Source organism: Hyaena hyaena, unplaced genomic scaffold, assembly GCF_003009895.1.
Source record: "Hyaena hyaena isolate Hyena2069 unplaced genomic scaffold, ASM300989v1 scaffold_81, whole genome shotgun sequence".
Taxonomy (NCBI): domain Eukaryota; kingdom Metazoa; phylum Chordata; class Mammalia; order Carnivora; family Hyaenidae; genus Hyaena; species Hyaena hyaena.
This window is the reverse complement of record NW_024080714.1, coordinates 2,568,041-2,577,953: the sequence shown is the minus strand read 5'-3', so window position 1 is coordinate 2,577,953 and position 9,913 is coordinate 2,568,041. Positions and strand designations below refer to the sequence as shown.

Below are 9,913 nucleotides of genomic sequence, written 5' to 3'. Positions count from 1 at the left end.
CTTGCATATAAGGATAGCCCTTGGCTGGAATGTAGGAATTTAAATCTAGGGAAGGTTTTTGCCATTCCCAGAACTGATAGAAGTGTCTTACTGTGCCTAAACTGTTTATACAAACAATATAGATTATGCTGAACACTTGTTTTCCTTCTAGAGTTTGGAACCTGCATGTGTACTTGGCAGAATATGTGTACATAACAAGCCCCCAATAAAAACTCTGGGCACTGAGTCTCTAATGAGCTTCTCTGATAGACAACATTTCACATGTATTGTCATAACTTGCTGGGGGGATTAAATGTGTCTCCACTGGGAGAAGACTTTTGGAGGTTTGCCCTTGATTTCATCCAGACTTCACCTCATGTGTCTTTTCTCTTGGCTGATTTTGCTTGAATCATTTCACTGTAATAAATCATATTCATGAATATGACTATCTCCAGAGTCCTGGGAGTCTTCTTAAAGAATCATCAAATCTGAGGATTTTTTACCCTTTGAATTTCCACATAAATCTTAAGACCAACATAACGTTCACAAAACTCAATCTGTAGTTGAATTTTTATTGGCATTTTATTTGATCTATAAATCTGAGAAAATTTGTATTTCGACAATGTTAAGTTCTCCAATCTATTCACATGGTATAGATAGGTCTTCTATTTCTTTCAACTTTCTAAATAATATTTTGTAGGGCATTTTTAAATTTTTTTGGTGAGAAGGTCTTATACGCCACTTATTAGACTTGTTACTAAGCATTTGGTGATGTTAATGTTAGTCATATTTTCCATTTTTATTCTCTAATTGCTCTCTACTATTTTATAGAAACATAAATGGTTTTTCTATATTGACCTTATATTTAACAACTTAATAAATTCATTTAATTCTGATAGTTTAACTATAGAGCCTTTTGATTGTTATATAAATAATCATGTCATTGATAAATAACAAGGGGTTTATTTCTTCCTTTTTATTTTTTTAATGCTCACTTATTTATTTTGGGGGGGGGTAGGGGCAGAGAGAAAGGGAGAGAGAATCCCAAGCAGACTCCATGCCTAGTACAGAGCCTGTACGGAGACTGTATGGAGCCCAATGCAGCATTTGACTGCATGACCACGAGATCACTACATGAGTCAGTATCAAGAATCAGACACTCAACAGACTGAGCCACCCAAGTGCTCCTGTTTCTTCCTTTTTATCACTGTTATGAGCTAAATTATGTCCTTCCAAAATTCATATGTTTAAGTCCTAACCTCAGCCTCAGAATGAGAGAGAGCCTTTAGAAATGTCCTTACATTTCCAATTTTATGAGGTCATTAAGGTGGACCATAATCCAATATGACCACTTATGAGGAAAGAAGACACAACACACACAGAGGGAAAACCGTTTCAAGACACAAGAAAAAGATGGCCATCTATAAATTAGGGAGAGAAACCAATCCTGCTGACACCTTGATCTTGGACTTCTAACCTCCAGGAATTTGAGGAAATAAATATCTTTTGTTTAAGCTACTCAGTCTGTGGTACTATGCAGCCCTCAGAAACAAATACAAATAATGCTTCATAACTCAGCTATATAGTTATATAGAAGCATGCACTATATGCCAGGCACTGAGCCTATTTGTTTTCATACACCATTTCTTTTATTCTTCACAATGTCCAACAAGTATGTAGTACTGCCTGAATTTTACAAAGGATAAAAATCTCTAACCCTAAGAGATTAAGAAATGTACCTAAGTAAATAGAACAAAACATCATGAACCTTCCTGCTTTACTCCTCTGCCTTCTTAGAGTTGTAAACCTCAATTATTGTGCCTTCAGTAACTTACCCTTTACCTAGCTGAAAAAAAATTATTTCTCAGTAGAAGAATACACACACACACACACACACACACACAAACACACACACAGACCTCCAAGTCTGGTCCAGACCTATCACCCAGAATTATCTCAAGATATAATCAACATCCCAGAGTATAGTATCAAACAAAATGCAAAGACTTCACAAACAGGCATATAACTCTTGGACCCCTCCCCTCCCTGTGGACATAAAAGGGTAGGAGGAGAGCAGACTAGAAGATTTTAGATGTTAGTGTTCCATGTCCCTCCTGCCATGTGGAGGCACTGGAGGTGCCTGTCCCTCTCTTCAAGCCCACTAAGTGGGGTCCAGTGGAATCTCTCAGTTTGGGGTTACAGTGAACTGTTGGTTCTCTGGTTCTAAGCTGGGAAGAAATCTCACGTGAAAGAGAAGGGATTCAACAAATGAGCCAAAGGAGTGATGGCCATGTCCGGCTCTCAAAGGTGCAAAAGTGATGGCAGAGACGAGTTAATACTGCCCAAAGACCAGATGTGGACCTCATAAGTGTTATTTACATACGATGAAATACAATACAGCAATAAAAAGAAATGAACCAGTAGTACATGGACTGCACCGATTAACATTATACCAAAACACTTTAAGAGAGATGCAAAAGATTACACATTGTATGATTCCATTCATATGAAATGTCCAGAACGTAGCAATCTATAGATTTTGCCGATTAGCAGTTATCTGGGGTCAAGTGTGAGAGTGAGGACTGAATGCAAACAGGCACAGGGAAACTTGTTGGGATGATGGAAATATTCTAAAACTAGACCATGGTGATAGTTTCATAATTCTATAAATTAACTTAAAATCACTAAATTACAAATCAGTGGAAGTGTGCATTCACTTACAATGGGTGACTTTTATGGCATATAAAAGTTACACCTCAATAAAACTGTAAAAAAAACATGGAATCAGATGGAGATATACAGATAAAAATGTCTGACAATATATTGATAATTACTGAAGCTGGATAATGGATAATGTGGTGTCATTATACTACTACTACTTTTATGTATGTTTGAAAATTTTCGAAATAAAAGTTTTAATAAAGTAATGAGAGATAAAACTGAAATTGTTTCACAAGATGCTTTATTAAGTATTTGATATAACTCAATTATTATACTTATCTTTAATTTTCAAGCCATTGTATTAAACGTGGAAGTACTGAACAGAAAACTGGCCAAGAAGATGCAAATGACTTCTGTGTTAGCTAGCTCTGTATTTGTATGTTGCATCTAACAACTTTAACAGGCCTAACTCAAAAATCATGGTGTCAAGAAGTCAAATAATTAAAAGAGACTGAAAGAGGTAACCAGACGACCTCTGTTTCTGACAGAGTCTCATACAACAAAGCTATCTTTTCCTTTTTAAATATTTAGGGATATACACGGGAGAGTTATTCAAAATCCCTTTGGTATTTTATTTTAGGTCAACACAATCTGGCTGTTTTAAAGAATATCTTCCTTCAGTATGTTGATGGCCAAGTCAAACAATGAATATTAGGAACCCAGAAGTAAGCTATGCATCCAATATACGTCTGGCTTTTAATAAAAAGAGGCTAATGAAGGAAAACTACCAAAAAATTTAACACATTTATTATTAGAAAGTTTTCAGGAGACTTTAAGACATTATGATACTCAACTGGTGCATGGGGCATATGTACCAGAACCAGCAGTGGATAAATGAAGAAAGAGACTTATCTGGAGGCTTTGCCATGGAATAGTTGGCAGTAAGATAGCACCATCTGTTGGAAAGAAGAAATGTCAATCACCAATAAAACTTTTTTGATATATGGAAAAAATGTTTTTAAGTCTTTCCAAAATACTTGATAAAGAATCTTGTTAGAGTTAGAAGCTGCAAGTTCAGTGGAACAAGTACCAAACTGTGTATATATATCATGTCTCTCACACAGTCTTTTTGTATAGGTTGGGCTGTTATATACACACACACATGAAATTATGATAATTATATATTATACATAAATAATATTATCTATAAAATACAAAATTAATCAGCATTAATGTTCACAGCCCTGTAGATATCTTTGAAATGTCACAACCTTTACTTCCTTCCACTACTTTAAACTCTGCAACAACTACACATAGCCACATAGAATCTGTTCCCATGACTTCCTGGAAGTTTCTGATCTTGATAATTATTATACTCCTATAGACCACTGCCAGGTTTGAAGGAACTGTCAATAAATTTTGTGCAGTGTATTAAAATCCACTATCCAAACAAATCAATTTAAACATAAACAGACATTCCCATTGTAATACCAATCTTTGAGAAAGATGTTATGTTTATTTTGTATTTTGAATAAAATTCCTGGCCTGTTATAATGCATAAACATCTAAACACCAGAACACCTGGTACTTTTACTTGAGTTCAATAGGCATAAAGTATTCTTCCTCAACCTCTCAAGTTTCTTAAAAACTCAGTGCTTCTAAAAGCATTTATTTTCTGTGCTGGAGCACCTGGATGGTTCAGTCAGCTGAGTGTCCAATTCCTGACTTCAGTTCAGGTCATGATCCTAGCAGGATGGAGCCCCGCACCAGGCTTCATGCTGAGCATGGAGCCTGCTTAAGATTCTCTCTCTCCCTGCTGCCACATCCTTCTCCCCGACTCATGCCCTCTCTAAAATTAAAAAAAAAACTAAAAATTAAAATCATTTTCTGTGCTAAAACAGATAAAACATGGGTAGTTCCAGCCATGGGCACAGAAAGTTCTCCAGTCCTTTCCTGGAAGATATTATCTACCTTTCAAAACAAGATTTTTAAAAACAAATATGTCTAGCAGGTAGTATTCCTAAAGCTAGTAATTCCTGCCCTTCAAATTTGTGAGCACTAAATTTATAATTAGTTTCGAAAAAAATCTTATAGGAGAGTCAAAGTTCATATACTACAAAAAGTTCAGGCATCTTTCATACTAAAGAAACACATCATATGAAATCTTCCCAGGCCACTATGTATAGTTTCTGGATCCAGCTTGCTAACCATTGTCTAATTGCTTGCAACTAGATGCACTGTAGTTTCCTCTGTTTAATCATGCACTTAGTTTAGCTTAGGAAGGACACATCTGAAAGAATCATTGGAAGACTTTTAAGAGGTGTAACTTCCCATGATCTGAAAATGGAGACCTGGGGTAGGATGTTTTATGGCACTAGAAAAGAAGCAAAAATTGATGTAGGGTATCCCACCCTTACCAACTCCAGTCAAAAACGGTAAGCATCCGGAAAATACAACATCCTTTTCTTTTTGAGAACTGCTACTCACTAAGAACTGAGCCTTGACCTGGCCTGAATATCCAGTTCAACAAGTGCTCAAGGACATATGTCTCCAAAGGGGACAGATAAGACAATTCTTGGTGGGGAAGGAAGGAAATGACTGCTTATTTCTAGATTTAATTTTTTTTTGAAAAAATATTTTTAATGTTTATTTATTTTTGAGAGATAAAGAGGCAGAGAGAGAGGGTGACACAGAATCTGACGCAGGCTCCAGGCTCTGAGCTGTCAGCACAAAGCCTGACGCAGGACCTGAACCCACGAACTGTGAGATCATGACTTGAGCCAAAATCGGATGCTTAATTGACTGGGTGCCCCTCTAAATTTAATTTCTATCTTTGCAAACGTTTTCTAGTATATGTAATATATTATTATAGTAATTGACAATCAAATAAATACATATAAATGGGAGATGAAAGCAAATAAATTGTATGTTTTACCAGTAGAAGAAATCAAAGAAGTTTAGAGTCTACTATTTTACGAAAATTATAATTGTTACAGGAGATAAAATCTAATTGCTATCACTATTCTAGAATTTCTCTAACATAGTGCATCTTCCACTTAAAACAGACAAACGGGGTGCCTGGGTAGCTCAGCCGGTTAAGCATCTCACTCTTGGTTTCAGCTCACATCATATGTCGTGCTCTGTGCTGACAATGGACAGCCTGCTTGGGTTTCTCTCTCTCCTTCTCTTTCTGTGTCCTTAAACTCCCCCACTCCCCGCCCCTCCCTCTGTGCACGCGCATGCGTACTCTCTATCTCAAAATAAATAAACTTTAAAATAAGTACAAACAAAAAATACTTTATTTACTACTATACTTCCTGGTCAAAAAGAAGAGCTTCCTTACCCCTATGTTCATGACCAATATGATAATGACTATGTTAAAATTCTGGTTTTTCTCTCAATCTTGAACCATACTTACCATTTAGTGACTATAGCTATAAATAGGCATGTGGGAATACTTCATTCTTTAAATAATTATATCATCAACATTACTAGGAAAAAAGATTTGATCCATAGGATTTTATTTACCAGGGTCTCACCTATTTATATATGAATTTGGACAGTCATTAGTGCTACCCACCAAATACTTCCAGTTCTCTGCCTTCTGGGCACAAGACAGGACTATACTTCCCAGTAAGGGTGGGGACTATGAACTAATTCAGTCAATGGATTATAAGCAATGTCACTTCCTTTCTGGAGCATTCGATTGTCTAAGTGAGATCTTCCAGGGTCCTCCCTTTTCTTCCTTCAGCACGGTAACTAGGCTTCCCAGTCAGCCTGAATATCTGAATGACCACGACCAGCAAAGCCCCTCTGCCAATCTGCTAGAACAGAAACCATGGCTAAGAAATAATTCCTTGTTGGGGTTTTTTTGTTACCAGAGCATGATCTGGGCTACCCCAAACGACATCTTAAGGAATAACGGAAATTACACTCAAAACCCTACATGTCATAACTCAAAGTTTTGGCTAATAAAATTTTGTATATCACTGGAAATCCAGCGTTAACATAAAAACTACAGGAAGTTCTCTATTAATAAATTCCCTCAGAGAAGAAGGGGAAAAATAGTTGGGGAGAGGGAGGGAGGCAAACCATGAGAGACTCTTGAATGCTGAGAACAAACTGAGGGCTGATGGGGGTGGGGGAGAGGGGAAGGGGAGTGATAGGCACGGAGGAGGGCACTTGTTGGGATGAGCACTGGGTGTTATATGGAAACCAACTTGACAATAAACTATTTAAGAAATAATAAATAAATAAATAAATTCCTTCAAAGAGAGAAGTCGGTCCTATCTATTCCTATAGTTTGAAATGGGAGTTTCAGCCTTTGAAATTTCAAAAAGGCATCTTTGCCATTAGGCACCATGTTGGTCTGCTCAGAGGGCAAAAAGCAGAAAATTGTTGTCTTCCACCTTGACTTGGAATTTTCCACCTTGAGACCTAACCTCTCAAAGTGATAGCTGGTGACATTGGCAGAACCAGTTATTTTTCCGATTTTTCCTTAATTTCATTTTAAGTGAAAGGAGAATTAATCTGACATAATCAATTCCCACCTTTCCCCAACCCATCTATATCTCACAAGGTATTAGTGTCCAAACATATTCTCATACTGTTTTATTTTCCTCCTAAGTGACTATGATATTTTCACCCCAGTAGCATACAAAAGAAGATGCCTACTCTAAACTATTCCCAAAAGCCTCTCTCAGGCACAGGAGGCAGATGCCTCAGAACTTAGAATCTCTGTGTTCAAGTCACACCTCTGTCACCAGTGAGCTGGAGGACTGTGCAAGCAGCTAACTTCTGTCAGCCTCCATTTCCTCACCTATAAAATGAGAATAATAGTGGCCTTGCTTCTCTGTGGCTTGTCAGTTCTTAAGAGACATGACATCTAAAAACGATTCAACAGCTGAGTTCCATTATTGGAAGGATAATCTGTTTATGGATATTTATGAATCAACACTGATTTACTGTCACTTCATCACACTTTTAGATAAATTATTTTTGACACTGCTGTATGGTTTCTAGTTTTCATTTCCGCTAGTTTTTCTCATCTTCATTTACAGAACCAGAGACTCAAGTTTCTGCCACAAAATAGGAGAAGCCAAGCTAAAGCAAACGTGTAAGCTTCTTCCTCTCAACCTCATACATTTCCCACTTCCTCTGGGTGCTTTCCTTTTCTTTGATTTAATTTCAGTCACATGCAGTCACCTGAAGTTTGTTGTTGCTTCTCTCACTGCTATCCATTATCTTTACATCTTAGGCTACAGCTTTCTGTATTAACCAACTTGCCAGTCAACTGTGAGGGTGCAGAAATGAAGGGCCTATACTGCCCCCTTCATCACTTTCTGTCCCCTACATCACTAAACAGAAAAGAAATTCTATAGTACAGGTTTTTGAACTAAAAAAGGGGCGGGGGGGGCAGAAGTATTTTGGGAAAAGCAAACTTGAACCACATTCTGCAAACCACTGCTTTCACAGCCCATAAACTGAGGACCAAACACCCTGGCCAGGAACCAAGGCTAAAATAAAATTCTGCATCAATTACTGTTGAAAACGAAAAGAACTGCCCCCAATAACTGTCTGCAAAAAAAAAGAAAAAAGGAAAAGAAAAACGAAAAAAAGTGTTTTTCCTATAAGAGCTGGAAAATATGTTTGATGTCTGCCTACCGAAGATAACTTCAGAAATTTATGTTGACAGCTTTCGGCTTCAACCTGTCGAAGGAAACGAAGGGAAAGTGTGCATGTGTGTTTGATTTTCAAATGATCACTGTGTTGGAGCGTAGCTGAGGAAGCAACGCAAAAACAATGAGTCGTCTGTGAGGATGACACACGACAGCAAGAATCGCGAGGCGGGACATCTATACCTACCGTGAGAAGACACAGCGGGGCCTCCGGCTACAGGGCCCAGAACTTTCTACGGAGCCCGGGATGACGTCAGGGCCTCCGACTGCTGCTGCCTCTCTCCGCAGCCCTGCCACAGCCCTGTGGTCCCCGGAAATGTCTGCCCGTATGAACGTGAGGCAATCCTGCACACACTCCGGGCTAGAAGGACATCGCCCTAAAGACGAAGGCAGATGAGAAGCAGGGGGGTGCCCGGCGTGAGCAGCAGCACGCGCTGCAGCCGCTGCGGCGCAGGACCGGCTGCGGGGCTTCCTGGAGAAGGAGGCGGTCATCAGGAGCAGGCCCCTCCACCCTTCTCGCCCAAGACCGCCTGAGGGAAAGGCCCAGAGCATACGCGACGCAGGACCACTGCAGGCCTCCAAAGAAGGACAATGACAAGGCGCTGCCCAGCCCCTGCATCCCATCACGGACTCCTGAGGCCGAGGCCCCACACCTGGGAAGGCGTCGCGCACAGCGACTTCCTGCACATCGGGGAAGCCAGTGCGCATGTCAGCCCTGACGCGCAAGCGCCTCACGCCGCTCCTGGGCTCTGAGGCCCAAGGGGACCCATCACGCACAGTGAGCGCTGCGCGTGCGCGGTGACCCACCACAGTCTGAGACCCTGCGTGGCTCGCGCCGTGCTGCAGTCGTCAGGGTTTGCGGCCACCCTTAGGGCGTTGGAGAAGGTGACTTGGAAGGACATGCTGGACCCCAGGAACGGACGGTGACACCATCGTGCCTCAGTGAGGCGACGTGGACTTTGGGGTTCCAGAATGAAGCTATGGGTCGACAACTCGCAGCCGGTGGTGTACGCCTTGGACGTGACCGGCTGCGCGGCACCTTCGTGCTCCGCGCTGGAGCCGTGGGGACACGGCGGTCTAGGAGGCCGGGCCGTGCACTCTGCAGGGACTCCAGTTTGAAGGAGTGGGCTACGCATATTTAATGCGGCCTCACTTTGAGAGTACAATCTGAATTGAAACAACGTGCACACAGACGCAAAGATCACCGTGCACTAGTGAAGAGCTTCCGGTTTTGTGATGGGTTGTCCTGTTGTTATTTTGTGGTTTCGTTTTTAACTACGTGGAAAACGTGACATTTTCAGGGAGGAGAGCCTGGATAGGAGGGAGATTCAGGATAGAGGAATCAAAACAAGACTGGAAACTCCCCTAAATGTTGAAGCGTCTCAAAACACGCAGAGCAGAGGCAGCGGAGAGATCAAGGCAGGCTTTCCCGTGAGTCATGTTTGTGATCACAACAGCATTTCCTGTTGGAGTCAAGAGTGCATTCAGGGTGGAGTTCGTGAGAAAACCTGTCTTAGTCATGAAATAGCAATTTTCAACTCTTTAGTACAATCAAGCAACATTTACCAAAAGATTTTTTTTTTAAGTTTTAAATG

At 40.3% G+C, this 9,913-nt stretch overlaps 1 pseudogene; it reads left to right on the top strand.

Annotated features, from left to right (window-relative positions):
• The first annotated feature begins 5,879 nt into the window (after nt 1-5,879).
• Nucleotides 5,880-9,460, top strand: LOC120233025 (annotated as a pseudogene).
• Nucleotides 9,461-9,913: the final 453 nt, after the last annotated feature.